This window comes from Megascapheus bottae, chromosome 9 (assembly GCF_031878675.1).
Source record: "Megascapheus bottae isolate mThoBot1 chromosome 9, mThoBot2.hap1, whole genome shotgun sequence".
Taxonomy (NCBI): Eukaryota; Metazoa; Chordata; class Mammalia; order Rodentia; family Geomyidae; genus Megascapheus; species Megascapheus bottae.
Window position 1 is genome coordinate 62,319,761 of NC_143517.1, and position 18,944 is coordinate 62,338,704.

At 44.5% G+C, this 18,944-nt stretch overlaps 1 long non-coding RNA gene across 2 annotated transcripts in view; it reads left to right on the plus strand.

Moving 5' to 3' along the window:
- Positions 1–18,498, plus strand: part of LOC150059273 (uncharacterized) — a 53,838-nt gene extending 35,340 nt beyond the window's left edge. For both annotated transcript variants that reach the window (XR_016536715.1, XR_016536714.1), the window contains exons 5-8: positions 8,113–8,301; positions 8,493–8,987; positions 16,444–16,648; positions 17,867–18,498. This is a non-coding gene — a long non-coding RNA (uncharacterized LOC150059273). The remainder of the gene's footprint in view (positions 1–8,112; positions 8,302–8,492; positions 8,988–16,443; positions 16,649–17,866) is intronic.
- The last annotated feature ends 446 nt before the right edge of the window (positions 18,499–18,944 follow it).

An 18,944-nucleotide genomic window follows, 5' to 3' on the forward strand; every position in this document is an offset into this window, starting at 1 on the left:
GTTTGCATTTCTTTGTGTTGGAGCATTCAGTGAGTCACATTAGTAACTCTTGTGAACTACACAATTAGATGTGAAGCAACATGGCCACCCCACTATGCTGTAGGTCATTAGAAGTTCATCTGTAGGCTTGAGTCATGACTTTGATGCTTGAAGGTATAGGAGGATTAGCTCATTACCTCACCTTCTCTAATTTGCTCCACCCCCCCCTTCATATAACTCTGCTCATTTGAGCAACCCCAAACTCCTTGACCCTGATCCAGGAAACATGTCTTGCTTTTACCAATTGTGGTCTGAAGTTGTAGACAGATTTATTCATTGGTTGGTCCACTTACATTCTTTCCTCCTAACCCCACATTTATCAGTTTAGGCACTGGAGACACAGGGTTTACTGAGACACAGACTTGTCTGGAAGGGGGATGAGTAACCAGGAAGTATCTAGAACCATCTAGCAAATTAGGTGGGAAGATGGAAGTTCATGGAGCTGGTAGACTCATAAAACCTAGAAGGGTAGGGAGGAAGGAAGGCCCTTTGTAATTTGATTTGGCTCTCAGAGCCAAGAGTTGGCAAATTGTAGTCTCTTTCTGTTCTAATTTTTCCAGGAAACTTACATGGAAAACTTAATGAGCTCTTCTGTGGGATCACCATGTACTTCTGTAGCATCTCCAGATGCTGGGAAGGAGTAGGGAGGAAGGAGGGGACACCAATGTCTCAAGGCCATTCCCACCAGCTGTCCTCCTGTAACCATTCCAGCCCGTGCTACCTGAGGGGCTGGCATCTGTTCCCAAGCTGCCTCCCCTCCAGTGCCATCCATGTCATTCTCAATGTCCATTTCCATTGTGGAGTTTAAAAAGGAAAGCCTGCCTGCAGTGCTTCTGGGCCATTATGCCATGATCAAAACTGGAGTCAAGTTATCTTTGGCACACATAATTACGAATAAAGGTTTATTTTCCTTTGGGACCCACTGCTTATTTTGTAATGGAGATACAATAGGAAGATTTGTGTAGTCAGTGAAATGAATCAGGAAATGCTCTTGGTGCTTCTGCCCAGTGTCTTCCCAGATGTTCTGGTCTCGAGTCAGTGAAGAGGTTCCCGATACTCAGATGAGTCAGGAATACGTAGTTAGAGTCCGGAAGAGTTCAGCATTGGCTGTGTGAGAGGGGTTGTGGTTGGTGGTTCTTGTGTCTATGCCTGTGTGCATTTCTGCGACCATCCCTGTGTGTTAGGTATGCTTTCAGGTCACTTGTAGGATATGCCTGCCTAGAGGCACAGATGGCCCGGGAAGGGGCAAATTCACACATTCACTCACCAGCAGTAGCGGTAAAGTGGATGAATGTTCTATTCAATATTTTTATATTTGTTGGTGATATGGTCATTTGACCTCAGATTGTGCTACTTGCTAGGCAGGTGCCCTACCAATGGAGCTATACCCTCAGTCCTTTTTGCTTTAGGTATTTTTCAGGGATGGTTTCAAGTTTGTTTTGTTTGTTTGTGTGCCCCAGGCTGACCTGGACTGGAATCTCCCTACCTATCCTTCCCACACTGCTGGTATGACAGGTGTTGGGCACCATTCCTGGTAGGTTTGTTGAGAAGGATCCTCCCTAACTTACTCCTTTTTCTTGAACTTTAATCCTTCTGATTTCTACTTACCAGGTAGCTGAGATCAGTTATGAGCTGCCATGCTTAGCTTCTGTTACAGATTTTTAGCTATGCACTGGGTACTTAAAATTGAATAGGTGGGATTTCTACCTCCCAGCAATACATAGGGCCAAGAGCAGAATGTCAACCTGGGTAGTACTGACATTTTGGAGTACTGGGTCTGGAGCATTGTAGGGTGTTCAACAGTATCCCTGGTCCTTATCCACTGTCAAAAATACCTCCTGGAAAATGACAAGCTTTATGTAGGAAGCAGAATTATCCCCAGTTGAAAAGTACTATTATCAGAAATACTGAAGCAGGCAATGTGGTAATTAGAGGGAGTCACCCTTCCATATCTGTGTGTTCTATGTCTGTGGATTCAACCAAGCATGAGTGGAAAGTATCTGGAAAAGCATCGTGACTGTTCTGAGCCAATGGAGATTTCTTTCTTGTCATTTTCTCCCAAACAGTGTTTTGTTAACTATTCACATAGCCTTTACAATGTATTTCGTATTACAAGGTCGCCAGCGATGATTAAAAGTACACTGGAGGCTAGATGTGAACAGGTGATATGAAAATGCATGCAAACATTGTGCTCTTTTATATACTGGACTTCAGCATCTATAAATGTTGGTGCTTTGGGAGGTGGGGAGGACTGGGGCTTGGGAATCTGGGCGGTTTGTAGCTCTGGAGTGCAGGGAAGAGGTGATAAGCCTGGATGAGGAGATAACAAAGAAAGGTAATTTTGATTATAAGAGACTTTACCTTACAACTCGATCTCCAAATCCAAGGCCCTTCAGGTAGGATGAAGAAAGGGGATTGGCACAGGATAGGACAATTCATGTGAATTCAAATGTATGTTGCCTTCTTCCAAGGCCAGATCTGAGGATGGAGTAGGGGTCCAGAACATGAGGAAAATAAAGAGATAGGTTGCCATTGCTAGAGTCATGGGTGAAGACAAGGGGGAGGAGAATCAGATGGGGAAGGAAATTCCACTGCACTTAAAAATTGGCTCCAATGGAGTGGGAAGTGAGAGGACCTTTGTTGGGACAATGAGGACAAATTTCAGACAACACCCACCCATCTTTTGTAGATGCAACAGGTGCAAGACACATGCCGTTGAATGGGTGGTCATTAATGCTAAGGAGGGCTACATCAGCTCTGGGTCTCCCACTCTGGAAGTGGGCCAAGGTATTCCACTTCCTTCTAGAAACCTGATGAGGAAAGGCTGGAAAGCAGCCACAGCAGCCCGCATCCTGCCCCTGCTCCATTGTCACAGGGCTTCTGTTTTAGTTCTCTGTCTGCCTTGTATCCTGTTTCCATCATTAGGGCTGTGGGTGGCCCCTCCCTCTGGCTGCAGCAGTGTTGTTTTCTAAATGCTCTGGAGATGACATCACTCCAGGGCATTCTTTGCTTAGGCCAGTGAAAGATAAGGTCAATCAACTGGGTGGCAGGGGCAGGTGTCACCTGTTAGTCACAGAAGGGAAGGGCAGGTTCTCAGGAATGAGCCCTACCAGGCGAGAACTGGCTTTTCTCCATCCTCTGTTTTGGGTTTTGCTTTTTGAGAAGGCATCTATAAATAGCCATAGAGTGGTAGAAGGGTCACTTGCTGAGGTGCCCCTCTGTGAAAGTCCCCACTTTTCCTACCACAGCACCATTTTAATTTTGCTTGCTGTACGTAAATAGGCTGGGGCAGGTACCAATGGAGTCTTCTGGAAGCCACTGGCTTGGAGGAATCTCTGGTGTGGCTCCCACTGGTGGCAGGTGAGGAAGATCTGGGGTCTGTGTGGGGCTCCAGCGGAGCTCAGACACTGGGGATAAACACTTTGAGCTTCCAGTGTTTTGTGAAGAAGGCAAAACAGTAGATCTAGGTGGGTGGGGCTTGAGTCATGATCCTCACATCTGTGCCCACAGGGGCACCCAAATTTTCCCAGAACAGATCAGGTGCTCAGCAGTATGGCATGAAGACAATATGGAACAAATTATTTAAAGCACACCTCCAGATCCCTGTGTCACCCTGGAAGGGACTTTCTGGTGCATCTGGGAGGTGTGGCTCTTGTTGACAGCATCCTAGGAGTGGTCTGAGTGTTTGTCTTCTATTTTTTTTCTTCTTCTTCTCCCTCCCTCTCTCCCTCCCTCCCTCCCTTCCTCCCTTCCTCCCTCCCTCCCCCCTTCCTTCCTTCCTTTCTTCCTTCTCTTTTTGCCAGAGCCAACCGGCAGCAAGGCGGGATTCCTGATTTAGGGGGTGAGGATGAGAAAAGAAAAAGACAAGAAACAGATGGGGTTGGGGGATCTACAGCTTAAGTCCGCAGCCCAAGACTGTAGCCTAAGGCTATAAGCTTAAGACTGTAGCCCTGTTGATTTCCAGTTCCAGTCTTATATACTTTCTTAAAACCAAGAAACTGTGAGGGATTACATTTGTACCAAATGGTAATCAAGTCTCAGATCAGTTAAGCAGAAAGTGATACAGCGATAAATCAATAAAGGTAGGAAGTTCACAATACTGACTATGTAGCTCAAAGTTCATAGGCACAGCATCATACATGGCAGCTCATTACTTTGTGTGGTTATCTTACTCAGTGATGCAGATCCATGGGTCAGCCTGACCCCACACTCGGCTCCCAACATCTCTCTTTTACTTTCTTCTCCTTTCCTTTCCCTTCTTTGCCTCTTCCTTTCTCCTCTTTGTTTTCTCCTCCTCTCCTCCTTCTCTCCCTTTCTTCCTCCTTCCTTTCTTCCTTCCTTCCTTCCTTCCTTCCTTCCTTCCTTTCTCCTTTCCTCCTTTCTTCTTGTCTCTTTTCTCCTCCTTCTTTTCCTCCGATCCTCTTTTTTTTTAACATCTTTTTTTCTTTTCTGATTCTTTTTTTTATTGCAATTAATAGAAGGGTTACAGTTATATTCGCCAGATAGAAGGTGCATTACTTCACATACATTGATACCCCTTCTCATGTTTTTGTCCCCATTTCCCTCCCCCACCCCTCTCCCTTCATCTTGATTTTCCTCCCTTCCCTTTTCTATTTTAAATAAAGAAATAAACATATATACAAGATCACAGATAACAAGGTAAGATATTGTAACAATATGGGAATAACCAAGGGACAACAAAAGAGATGAGAAATAGCGTAGTACATTAAGAACAACAATCACACATTATATAGCTCCTGTTTCCATATCTTGGAGGTCCTTTTATTTATCCTCATCCTATATGGCCTTATGTATCTAGGTTTTGAGCTATTGTAATCCTCTGCTAGGAGAGTCCAAGGTTTGTACTAATTATGACAAATGAGGGAAACCATTGATCCTATGTTCCTTTGAGTCTGGCTTACTTCACTTAATACGATTTTTTCCAAGTCATTCCATTTCCTTACAAATGGGGCGATGTCGTTCTTTCTGATGGCAGCATAGAATTCCATTGTGTATAAATACCACATCTTGTTGATCCACTCATCAACTGAGGGACATCTGGGTTGGTTCCATATCTTTGCTATGGTAAATAGTGCTGCAACGAACATCGTTGTGTTAGTGCCTTTAGTATGTCCTATTTTCTGGACATTTGGGTAAATGCCAAGCAGTGGAATTGCTGGGTCATAGGGGAGCTCTACATTTAGTCTTTTGAGGAAACACCATACTACTTTCCCTAGTGGCTGAATGAGTTTACACTCTCACCAATAGTGTAGTAGTGATCCCTCCTGGCTACATCTGTTGTTATTAGATTTCTTGATAATGGCCATTCTAACTCCTCCAAACCTCTTTTCATCATCCCCCCTTTTACCTCTTTCTCTTCCTTCCTTCTTTCCATTCTCTTCCTCCTTTCTCCTCCTCCCTGTTCTTTCCCTTCCTCCATCACACTTTCTTCATTTTTCTTACTTTTTAGTCAACACATTGCCAACTATATGCTTTTATGGGCTTACTGTGACATTTCAGTGCATGTATACGTTGTGTAATATTCAGTGTTGTCTGGATATCTATCCCTCCAAACATTCAGAATCTCTTCATGTTGACAGAATTCAAGATCCTCTTCACTATTTTGAAGCACACATTTAATTGCTATCATCCATAGCACTGTAGGCTAGTTATGGCTATAGTTGATAATCATAGCTAGCCTACTATGCCAGGGGTGGTTTGAAGTCTTTCCCCCCATCCTACTGTGTTAAAGACTACATGAGAAGTGTGTATCTACATTGACTGGAGACCAACAGATTATGGAGCTATCTTTCTATCACTACATCATGATAGACTCAAATGTGTTCATTTCCCCAACAGGAGTAAGGCTGGGGCTTGAGGTGGCTTCTGAGATGGCCAAGGTGGGGGCCAGTTTCTCCTTGATTCTGTGAAAAACTGAGACAAGCCTAGTAGCTTGAAAAGCATAAATACATCCACCCCCCTTTATTTTAGCCAGTCCTGGGGTTTGAACTCAGCTTGGGCAATGTCCCTGAGACTCTTTTTGCTCAAGGTCAGCACTCTTCCACTTGAGTGACAGTGCCACTTCCAGCCTTTTCTGTTTATATGATACTGAGAAATTGAACCCAGGGTTTCATGCATGCTATGCAAGCACTCTACCAGTAAGCCACATTCCCAGCCTAAATGTACCCTTTAACAGTTCTGAAGGTAAGGGTCTTCAACCAACATCTTCTGTAGGATTGTATCCTCCTGGAAACTCAAAGAAACAATTTATTTTTGTAACTTCTAGAAGTTTCCTGACATGCCTTGGCCATATAACTCTGACCTTTATCCTGGCCACCAAATCCACCTCTTTGCCTCTGGCTCCCTTGCTTCCCTCTTGAGGGGACTCATTTGTTGACACTGGACACTCAGACAATGCAAGATAACTCCTCATGGCAAGATTCTTGATTTTATCACATGACCAAGGCCCTTTGTCTTACTGACTGAGTGGCTGTGATGTCAAAGCCTAAGTTACTGTGCCGTGGTCTTTGGAGATGGGGCCTTTGGGAAACAATTGGGTTAGATTAGGCCGTAAGGATGAAACCTCCATAAGAAGACTCATAGCATCATAAGAGTAAGCCCAATGGAAAGATCACACAAGGAAGGAAAACTCCAGGAAGACTGTCTTTAAGTCAGAAAGAGAGGCCTTAATTTGATCTTGGGGTTTATACTCTCCAAAAAAGTGAAATTATTATTATTATTATTATTGTACCTAGTTTAAGATATTGTACTTGGATAGCCTGAGCTCATTGAGGCAGGGGAAAGACAATATATTTTTAGGTTCTGAAATAAGACATTTCTTCATTAAATCTATTTCATTTCCAGAGAGCCCTAAGCTGAGGTAGGCTTAGGCAGATAACTTTCTCTGGGGAAACTACTCTGGGTGTTAAAGCTTAGAGGCTCCCTGTGAGTCTGAATTAACACAGGACATATTGCTGCAACTATTTCTCATGTGCTTTTCCCAGGCTTCAGGCCTTTGGGATGGGTCTCAGGGACAGACAAGGCCTCTTTTATCCTGCCCACCCAGGCAGCGATCACGCATATGCCCCAAGCAGAACCCTTCAGGGCTCCAGTTTTGAACTTAGGAACTATTTTTTTGTACTCCACTCCCACCTGGATCTTGGCATTTCCTCACCCATTCATTTATTCATGGATATTATTGGTTGTCTACTGAGAATAGTTGTGATGACAATTATGCCACAATGCTAATTATGATGGCACAGTTATGTTTATTTGTTTTACTGATGCCTCACCTGCTCTCAGACACCGAGACAGCACATCAGTGATCAACACAGGTGAATATTAGCTGTCTACTCACTGAATGCCCCTGTCAACAACAGCCATTAGAAGTTCTTTGCTCTCCATTCACTTTCCCTGTAGACCCATCTCCCTTCCTCTCCCCTGTCTACCTAATTGTCCCTGCAAGAATGCTTAGTGGGGACCTCTCCTCCTCCTTCCTGCCAGGGTGCCTAGTGGGAGCTTGGCCCTGCCAGGCAAAGCTCCCCACTTGGTATGACTCCTGGACATATCACTCAAAGTCACTAGTAATTTTGACTTTGCTCCCTTCCTCCTCCTTCTTGTGAACCCTCTGGCAATTCCATCTGCTTCTCTTACTGGGATCATGTTTCTCCAGAAATACTCAGACTCTCAACTATGTGTATAGGAAAGGGATTGGCTTCTGGAATGGATGGTGGCATGTTCACTGACTTCTGGCAGTTGATTTCTCCTATCCCACTGCCGGGCTGTGGGAGATACCCTGTCTTTGATGTTAGGGTCCTTATATGACATCACTTCTGGTGAGGAGGAACTGATTTGATGGAGTCTTGAGGCAGCAGAGGCTAATAGAAGACTGTTAGAAGAAGGCTAATAGAGACCATTCCTAATAAGCATGAAAGGAACTGTGGAAAAGCTACTTCAACTTCTTCCCCGGGGAAATGGATTGACAATCGATTTGGGGGAATAAAGTTGGGGCCTCGGGGTCTAGCCTTTTTTCCAGTTGTGAGGTGACTGCATCCCATTGCCTCCTGTCTGTAGTGGAGAGCACACGTTGTTCCTGGGATCGATGGGGCAGCTGATGGATGCACAGTGATTGGCACGCGGAAGGCACTCTAATCTGGAGACTTAGATGTGTGTAGTTCTGAAGGTCGGTCTCGTTCACACTCCATCCTCTCCCACTTGTTGGGACTTCTCCTGTCATAGTTGCACAAGTTGGCTGTGCTTGGGGTAAGCAGACAGGCCTGTGTGGGTCTGGATTTCGATGTGTTATATGCATAGCTATCCCTACCAACTCTCAGAGTGGAGAGTTGAATTTCTTTCCTGGGCAGCACCTCAGCTAATACCCAGCAGCCAGAATGTGAATAACTCCACTCCGTGTGCATTCAACCTGCTCACTCTGAAGATCCACTTTGTCCTAGGTTGCCATGGTCTCAGCTGCTCAGGTCAACTTCTCTCCGTGTGGAGCTACTGATCAATACCCCCTCAGGTCAGGAGAGCATCACTGCTGTATAAGAAAAGGAAAGCAAGGAGAAAGCTCATCCCAGAGAAGGCTGGGCTCTTCTGGGAGAGGGAAGCCAGGCAGTGCTGGAAGGTCCCTTCGGCCCCTCTCAGGCTATGCATCTGAAGCACAAACATGGTATCAGGGGCCAGCAGGGACCTGTTTCCTAGGGCGGGAGGATCTGGCTCTCCTTGTTTCTGTAACTGAATGAAATTGTTTTGTTTCTTCATCTCATTGATCACTGCTTTTGTTTCTTCTTTGAAAATGCTTCTGGAGACAAAGCTGTTTGAGAAGATTCATGGCTGAAATGAAAACTCCAGAAAGGAGGAATTGGGAAATAGCTGGTCGAGTGCAGTGGAGCTTTCTGTGTTGGAGACAGCCTGCTGCTCAGGTGACAAAGGGCCTGTGGGTGCAGGTGAGCAAGGGGGCGTGGTGAGACTCCAGCTCCAGCCATAACTGGAGTTACCATTGGGCTGCTTCTGGACCCCAGGGTTCACCCTTGCTCCTACCATGAACACCTATTAAGACAGCGATGAATTTTCTACCCCCTATCCTCAGGCTTTTGTATTGAGGGTAATGAAAGACTACAGTTTGTGCAGAGAGAAGCTGTCTTAAAATAAAGACATTGTATAATCCCGAGGAGAGAAATAGTGGTTGCCTTTTAGGAAAAGGGAAGAGGCATGCATAGAGAGAAGCTTCTAGAAAGTGTGTGGGTGGATAGTTCAGTGGAGGGCAGAATGGGCAAAGTGACGGGCTCCAGTCTGGCTCTGTGGCAAGACTTGCCTTGATTAGATTGGAGCCTAGCCCTCCCCCTGCCCAGTAGCATGGCTGCCAGGAAAGGCTCTCATCTTTGGACTCATCTGTAAAATGGGTGAGTCCCACTTAATAGTAACATTTGACTCACTATATTTTAAGGCTGAGATTAGAAAATGAAACCTGTTCCAAACAAAGCCCAGCAGATAGCAAGTATTTAGAAATGTGGGCTGTTATTAAAGTAGGTTGTGATCGCTCAGTGAAGTTGAGAGGAGTTGGGAACACTTAATCCCAGAGGGTTTTGCCATGTGTCTGGTCACAACATGACTATTTACATAGCTATTTACAGCATGACTATGTTCACCATGTATTAGTCCCTGGGAGGTCACAAGAGGCGGTCAGAGGAAGCTGTGGCCTTGGCCTTTAAGGTCGTATTGTAGAAGAGATGAAGTAGAAGATGATATATTTTACCTTTCAGAGATTCTTAAACCAGCACAAAGTAAACCCATGTCATGACATTCTGTACCAGGATGTCACTCCAGTAGAGCTAGAGAACTGGTCAGCTGTGGATTCACCTATTTTTTGTTTTTGACTTGGTGACCGACAGAACAGACCCCGGGGCTCCATGTGACTCATGCACATTTCCCAACCAAACAGTGAAAGCCAGGGAAGCCGAAAGCAGACTTGGACCCTAGGCATCTCCCTCCTGGAGTACAAGGTGTTTGGAAAACAATTAGCCTCTTTCCCACCCTAATTCTGAGTAGGGTGATGTTCTAGAATCCATTACTAAGACTAATTTTCTAAATGCTGCTTGTACATTGGTCATTGATGATACAGATCTAAGTACTAAACCAGAGAAGGAGCGCCAAAAGACGCACCTTCCTATACTAGTCCTCCAGTTTGTTGCATCATCATCATCACCCTCATCATCACCTTCATCATCACCATCACCATCAGCAGCAGCAGTAGCAGCAGCAGCAGCACAGGGGCTCTGAGAGCATGTTTCAGTATTAAAGTGGAGGGTGAAGGCACCTGGAACTCATCTGGCATTGATGGGCCTGCATGAGTGTAAGAAGTCTATGTTTTTGGCCAGACACAGTGAGTGTTACATATTTGTGTGGGCACTTGTGGTGCCTAGTTTCACATGGTGTCATGACAGCCTTGTTGAGCTCAGAGTGACCTGGTGATGCAGGTGTGATGGACGTGGAGAAGACCATGCTCTAGGGTGGCCTTTGTGGTACGTGCTTTCATGTGCTTTCAGGGCTGGGCTACAGGAGCCATCCTTGATCCAACTCGATTCTTTGTGTTCCTTGGTAGGTGTGCTACAGATGAGGCTCACATCTGGAATCCATGGACTTTAAAAAGCAGGTTTTCTTAGTTGTGTGTATTGATCAGCTGCCAGTCATGCAAAGATTGGCATTTTCTAGAGAGCACACAATGCTGCCTTAGAACTGTAGCATACTCTTCTGCCTCAGTTTTCAGCCTGCTAATTGCCCTGCAGATTTCAACCTAGTCAGAACCTGCGCCTCTGCCTTTGCCACATGATCTCTTAAAGTAAATGCCTTTTCTATAGATATCTGTATAAGCAAATATAAACAGATGTCTCAATATATATTATATATGTATAAACACACACACACACACACACACACACACACACACACACACACATTTCCCTGTATAATCCTATGAGCCACAGTCTCCTCCTTCTCCAGGCCTTTTCCCTGTTATTCAGAATAGCCCTTTCAAATTCCCTTCCTTAACTATTAGCTGTCAGAGATCAGAAGCTGTGTATAGTGCTCTCAATCCCAGGTCCTCCCTGCTGGTCCCCGTATAGGCCACATTCACTAAGCACAGCCACACCCACGGTCTCCAGATCATTAGCGGTTTTCAGCAATGGTGACTGAGGCAAATGTCAGCCCCACTGATAACGCGGTATGCATGGCTACAAATATTTACTCATTGACCATTTCTAGAAACAGCCAACTTCTACTCCAGGTCCAAATGTCCAACTTCTGTAAGCATTTATTTGGCTTTTCCAGGGCACCCCAACCAATAATGAGCTCAACTACCTCTTCTCCTTTGTTTTTTGAGGAAGCTTTGTCTCAGGAACAGTGATTGAAATGCTAGAGTCAACTTTGATTTTTCCTTCCTCCTCCCAGTTTATCACCCCATCTCATGTCTGGTCACATAAATCCAGTTTCTTCTTTCTAGCATCTGGCTCTGCCACCTGTGAATGCTTCCTCCAGGCCCCTCATTCTAGTGTAGCCCCTCTTCATCCTGCCACCAGAAAACAAGAGGATCTTTTTTGTCCCAATGTAAGGGACCCCAGTGAGCCTTTCCTTTTTAGACAGTAACATCAATGTTTATCCTAAGGCCCTCTTCTTAGGCTCCCATTTCTCTCCTAAGAGTCTGCTACCCAAGACAGTTTATGTTGGCCTCTGTCAATCAGCTTCTGGAAGCTGTTATGTTCTTATCATACTTGAATACACAAACCCTGCGTCCTCTATTTGCTTTGTGCTTAGTATCAAAGACATACATCGCATGACTGAAATCTCAATCCTGTTAAAAATGTCCCTCTCTCCAGCATCACCTTGCTGAGGGCAAACCTACTCTTGGCTACAAAGGAAAAAGCAGCCTGGTCTCTGCCCAGTGGATCCCCCGGTCGACATTAGTAAGACAGACTAAATGAACAATTAGCAGTGGACACCTCCCAGCAGTGATGAGCGTGGCTTTCAACTAGCAGACAGCCGCAGCACTCCCATTAGTTAATGCTGCTGTCCCTGCATCCACTCTGCAGGGTAATTGCAGGTCGTACCCACGTGTATTTTTAACTGTTCCCTTTGTGCTATTCCTAATGGAAAGAATGCTATTCTCTTTATGCAGAAGTTCAGCTGTATTTTGTTGTTCTTAGTTAAAAAAAATTAAAAACATCCTGGGGCAATTGTCCGTTAACAAATGGCCACATGAAGCCACAGTCTCTCTGTCCAAAGACAGGAGAACATTGTTTGATGTTGGGAACCAGTTTGAGCAGCTTTCAGGGAGAGGAGGAGGGAGGGAGGGAGAGAGGGAGAGAGAGACAGAGAGAGACAGAGAGAGAGAGAGAAAGAGAGAGAGAGAGAGAGAGAGAGAGAGAGAGAGAGAGAGAGAGAGAGAGAGAGAGAGAGAGAGAGAGAGAAAGAGAGGGAGGGAGGGAGAGGGAGAGGGAGAGGGAGAGAGGGAGAGAGGGAGAGAGGGAGAGGGGGAGAGGGAGAAACGAGAACATGTATATGTGCATCTGTGTGGAAACTGATGAGAACACCCACTGTGGTGGCATTAGAACAGAAGAGGTCCTAAAATGCCTTTTGGTCCCCTCTGTTTTTTTGGTAGGGGAAACTACAAAGTATAATGAGATGCCCACCAAACAAGCAGCTTAGATTTAAGGAAAATACTTGTTTTTATTTTAAAATTTCTACTCTTTTAAGCATTATATTTTGGAATAATTTTAGATTTACAGAAAAGTTGTAAAGATTCATCAGTGATTTCCTTTATTCCTATCACTCAGCCTCTCCCATGGTTGGCACCTTACATTATAACCAGAGTGAGAACGGGCACAGGGCAATGCCGCTGGGACCATGCTCTTGAGAAGCTGGCTGTCTCGGGATGACGTGCCCTGTTTCCTTGCACATGTTGCTTCCCGGGTCAGGAACCAATCCACATGCCCACATTGCATTAGCTGCTCAACTCTTTGCTTCCTTCTGATCCCAGACCTTAATCTTTCTTTCTATGGACATCACAGAGAGTGCTGAAAACTTTTAGGCACTTTGTGAAATGTCCTATCATTGAGACTTGTCCTATTATATTGAAAATAAAGATTTGAGGGAATAATATTGCAGGAAATATGTTCTTCTAGTCACATGATATTCGGGGATATATGACAAAAGCATAATTCATCCACTTGACCAAAGCTGGTTCTACCTGGCTTATCCAATATTAAGGGACTATCTTCTGTTTCCATACCACATTCTTTAGAAACAGGTCATTAACCCTAACCTCCAAACAACAAGAAGAATACGAAGTCATTCCCTGCCTCCTGAGGGTATTGCTGGCAATACATTATTTAGAATTTTTCTGGAGGGAAGGTCCAGGGAGCCTAGATTTAATGGTTGATCTGTTCACTATGTAATTTGGAGCTAGTAACTCAAGCTCTCTTCTTGTTGGGATTTTCCACAAAAAAAGGAAGTTTCACAGAAATGCATTCCGTTGTTTGCCCAGCTTGAATGTCCACTGTCTGGCTTATAGCTAGAATGGCAGATTCCGATGAAGGTTTGAGTTCTAGTTCTACTGTTTACTACCAATATGGCCTTAGATTAAGTTTCTTAAATTCAATATCTTACAGTTACTTTGTCTATAAAATGGAATGGTAGTCACTGGGGAGCACCTGTCTAGAGTTTAGCAGAGTTTTGTGTACACTGGGACACACAGATGGGTCAACTCTTGTGTTAACCAAGTGGAGATTCAATCATACGCTTCTTAAAGCTGATATTCAAATAAGTTCATTGAGTTATTTCTTGGCATTTTTTTTGTCCCATTCCTGGGGCTTGACCTCAGAGTCGGAACACTGTCCTTGGACTTTCTCAAGGCTAGATCTCTACCACTTGAGCCACAGCACCACTTCTGGCTTTTTTTTTTCTATGTATGTGGTACCGAGCAATCGAACTTGGGCCTTTGTGCATGCTAGGCAAGCACTCTACCACTAGGCCAAACTCCCAGTCCATTTCTTGGCATTTTTATGCAGTGTTGTGGAGATGGAGTGGCTGACGCACAGGCGTAGACACACCCCCGTGAGGATGGCGGCCACCAGGCTTGGCGCCATGGTAGCTGTGTGGTGGATACACAGAAACCACCTTGAACATCAAGGTGAATGCTTAGCTTCATGCTGATCCAGCCACTACTCAGCATCATGTGCTCCAGTCTGTGTCCTAGTCCCTTCGCCTGTCACACAGCTCCTAGCACAGCACCACAGTGGACATTTGGTACCTGAAAGAAAGAGCTGCTCCAGCCACTGGACACTGCTTATGAGGATAGACTAGAGGGATGCACGACCACACAGCCACACCAGGCATGGATGCCTGTGGTTCAGGGCAGGCAGCTGCGGGCATGGCAGTGGTTCGATTTCAGATAAAAAACTTGATGTTCACAGCAGAAACAGAAGGTTTTGAGGGTGATAGGGTGATCCACTTCAGAAATGTGCCAGAGTCAGGACAGCTAGGGAAAGCTCATTGTGTAGGTGTGTAGTTCCTTCCTAGTGTGGACAAACCTGGGGGATAAGAAAGTACACACTTTTCTGGGATGTGTGTCCAGTAGGCAAGATCATCAGAAGGAATGTCACTATGCAGACGACAAATTAGAGGACTCTGCCTTAGAGAAAGAGTTTGACTGGGGCTGGGAGTTTGGCCTAGTGGTAGAGTGCTTGCCTAGCATGCACGAAGACGCGGCTTCGATTCCTTGGCACTACATTCATAGAAAAAAGCCAGAAGTGGTGCTGAGGCTCAAGTGGTAGAGCTCTAGTCTTGAGAAAGTCCAAAGACAGTGCTCAGGCCTCAAGCTCCCAGCACTGGCAAAAAAAAAAAAGAAAAGAAAGAAAGAGTTTGACTGAAGAAAGCAATAGCAAGCATGGAAACATTTGTGGATGTCTTTAGAATTTTGACCAAAAAGAAAAAAAAAAAAAAGAAGTAATCCAGTGAGACTGATTAAAAATCTCTAAAAGCTTAAGTCTTGCAATGGCAGCATATTTTGCACAAGAAGTGAGGCAATGTAGAAAAATGTTTAGGATGATTTTTTTTAATTAAAAAGGTTTTATTTATGTATTTATTTATTTTTTGCTGGTCCTGGGACTTGAACTCAGAGGCCTGGGTTCTATCTCTAGTCTCTTTGTGCTCAAGGCTATCGTTCTACCACTTGAGCCACAGCATCACTTCTGGGGTTTTCCAAGTAGCTGATTGGAGATAAGAATCCTACGTATTTCTCTGCCAGAACTGGCTTCAAATCACAATCCTCAGACCTCAGCCTCCTGAGTAGTTAGGATTACAGGCATGAGCCATCGGTGCCTAGCAACATAGAATGAATTGTTTAGTGAAAATAATTCAGAGCTTACTTGGAACTGTGAAAACATCTGGGCATGTGGACAGATTCGGGAGACAGCTCTCAGCAACAAAACCTGCCTCTGCGCCACAAAAAAAGGAGGAGGCAATTATGTACAATTTTAAAACCTTCTCTTATTTTTAAGTGTCCAAACCAAGCAAGCTTTCCAAGTTAAGCAAAACAGAAATAACTGTTATTTAAGTTTCCCAATGTTTTGGAATAAATACGCCAATATCCTTCTGCATACTATCTGCATATATAAATATTTCCTCAAGCTTTCGCTTTCCTTATGATCCCCACAAAACTCCTGAAGAAAATTAGTATAAGCAATAGAACCACTTTTAAGGACAAGAAGGAAGAATTTCAGAAGAATTACGAACAGAAAATTTATCGGTGGTGGAAAAGTCATTTTTATACATTCATAGTAGCTTGTTAAGAGTTGGAGAGCATGTTGTTGGAACCTCAAACCGACAAGCATTAGGGTCAATCTGTCCCCAAGCCTAGGTCCTTTAATGAGTGCATTGATCATGGCAAAGAAACCAGAAAGCACAGTCCAGTGGCACTGAATGAATATAAATTCAGCCTCATCGAAAAGCCTCTATAGTCAGCCAGGTCCACCCTAACTGCGACAGTGAAAGGAGAGAAAAGCAATTTAGTCTTTAGTCTAGAGTCTCTTCACACTATTGGCAGGTTTTAAGAAGAATAAATTATGAGTGTTTTCCTTCTAAAAGCAATGGGAACTGGTAAGAGATTTCTTCTCTACAAGTGACACGAATTAATCTAGGGCCTGGAGGGTGGCTTAGTGGTACAGTGCTTGCCGAGCATGCAGGAAGGAAGCCCTGGGTTTGATTCCTCAGAAACTCACACAGACAGACAGACAGACCTACAAGAATTAGTCTAGGAGGTTTGATTTTAAGTCTAAACATGATCTGTTCATCTGGGACAAGAAGGGCTTCCCAACATGTTGAGTTGTCTGAAATAAAGTGTCTTTCTAGGTAGGTGCCAGTGACCAGCCTGTCCAGGGGAGAGGGGAACGAGGAGTGGTTGGGCCACTGGGCAAGATCTTTCTGGTAGCTCAGAAGTGGAAAGAAATGCTGGAAAGAGAGAACTCTTGCTGCTGCATCTTTCAGACGACTCCAGGGTTAGTCTGCCATCACAGAAATAACCAGAACACTGACAAGGCTGCCTTGAGATGTTAAGGTACAGGATATATGGATATCACATTCTTGTCACAGAATGTCCTATACCAAAATACATCCTTGTGACATATGTCCTTGTGAGAGTGTCTTGTCTCCAGAGCATGCACATGTTTATGGAGCCCTTTTTAGTGCCTGGCTCCTCCACCCTCCTTGGCTCATATTATCTCCCCATTCACTTTGGGATGGGAGTCCTGAGGACACTGAGGTTCAGACAGGTACGTGACATCCTGAAGGTCACACAGCTGGAAACCATATGCTGTTTACCGAGCTCTTAGGCTCAGGGTGATTTTTGTCCAGGCTCAGGGGATTTGGACTCAATCCCTTTCCACCCTTTCCCTGCTCTCCAGCCTGCTCTGAAATGTTACTTCCCATCTCCCTGACTCGCCTGTGTCGGGGTAAGACCTCCATTCTTCCCCGTGGTCCATCATCTCTCCCTCCACACTTGAGTCTGTCTGCACCTTTGATCTTCTCTGCCTCTTCAGAAGTATTTTTGACACAAACAATGGTGCTGGCTTTGGCCTTTTCCAGCGGTGTGGGCACAATTGGAGCAGATCTGGGGTCTCGTTTTGATCATCACCTTTCAGCAATTCACTCTGTGAGCCCAGCCTCGACAGGCCTCACTGTGCCGTGAAATCTAATACTATTTTTATGCCTTTTAATCTGTCGGTTAGCAGCCTCGTCGTGTGGCTGCAGGCCCTGGATTCACAGAAACTGATTTGGAGTGTGGTCAGGATCGCCGTGGCCTGTCTTCATCAAAGGCTCTGGGAACCACTGTCTGGGGTCCTGCTAACACCCCCTCTTCCCTAATGCTTCCCTAGTGCTATTTTTAGGATGACCTCAGCAGGGACTTCTTTGGAGCCTGACACAGTTGCTGTTGAACAACTGCTGAGCACTTTGAAGCAGGCGGTCCACACACGGCTTCCCAAGTTTTGCAGACTACAATGTAGACATTTTTCATTTCTGTTAATGGCTACGAATTGATATTACTGAAGCCACTAGGAAATCAGTATGGAGATTACTGCAGTAGCCGAGTTATGGGCCAGCCCAAGTGCCCATCAACCAATAAAACATGTGATATATATGCAACAGAACATTACTCAGCCATACCAAATGAAATCATGTCCTTTGCAGGAAAGTGAATGGAACTCTAGCTCATCATGGTAAGTGGAACAAGACAGATAATGAAAAACAAATACGACCAATTTACTTTTACATGTAGTATCGCCACCAAAAAGAAGAAAAGACACGAATGTCTCATACTGTTTGGAAATGAGAAACAACAGGAGTAGAGTGGGTCAGAAGAGAGGTAAATATGATTAAATACTTCATACACATGTATGGAAATAGAATAATGAAACCTGTTAAAATTGTTTAGAGGAGGAAGGTTAGAAAATAAGAGTAATCAAGTAAAATTTGATTAAAGGACACTGCTGCCATGTATGGGAATATTACAGTGAAGCTACTTTGTACCTTTAATACATACATATTGTTTCCAGTGTACCTGGGTTTACTCCACTGAGTCTTCCAGATGTGAAGGGTACACTGGAAATAAGCATTCAGGGTTCAAGGTCAATGTCAGTGAAGGGTGAGTAAGAATCATTTCCTTTTGATGGGAAAGGAGCTGACAGTTCCTTTGTTTTTATTAGGGACTTAAGGTATAAATCCAGAATCCTGATTCTGCTCTCTGAAGATCAGATTAAAACAACTACACCTGCAAGGTTAATGATTGTCAAATGAGAAATAAACGTCTTGGATTAAGGTATTAAAACAAATATATGGAAGGTCCTGGGTTTGTTCTGAGCTCTTGCTCTGGGCAGGCCCAGCAAGCTAAAGCAAAGTGCAATTCTAAATATAGACATTTTTATATCATAACCCCACGTTAAGTCAGGAGAGAGACAGACCCAATCTCCATGTAGACAGTGCTCAGAAAAGACAAGGAAGTCTCGCCTGCTCTAACCTTTACCAGGAAAATGACTCTACAATCATGGTTTTGTTTTTTGCTCTGCTTTCTTACCCTTTTCTGTCTGTGAAGTCAACCTCCTCTTCCTACCAAATGGGGATACTTAAAGGCTAAGGTGTTACTTGAGTCTAGAACTGCAAATAGGAGCCAACTTGCAATTTTATCTTTTGATGGACAGACTAGGTAGGCAGAAACTTGTGTCCTTACTTCTGGGGTCAGTGGAGAAGCGGGATGAGAACGACATTGGGCCTTGAGTCCCACAGGGATGTTCCAATTTCACCAAAGACCTTCACCTTAAGTCCATATGTTTGGCCAGACCCCAAGATGGAGCCTGAGA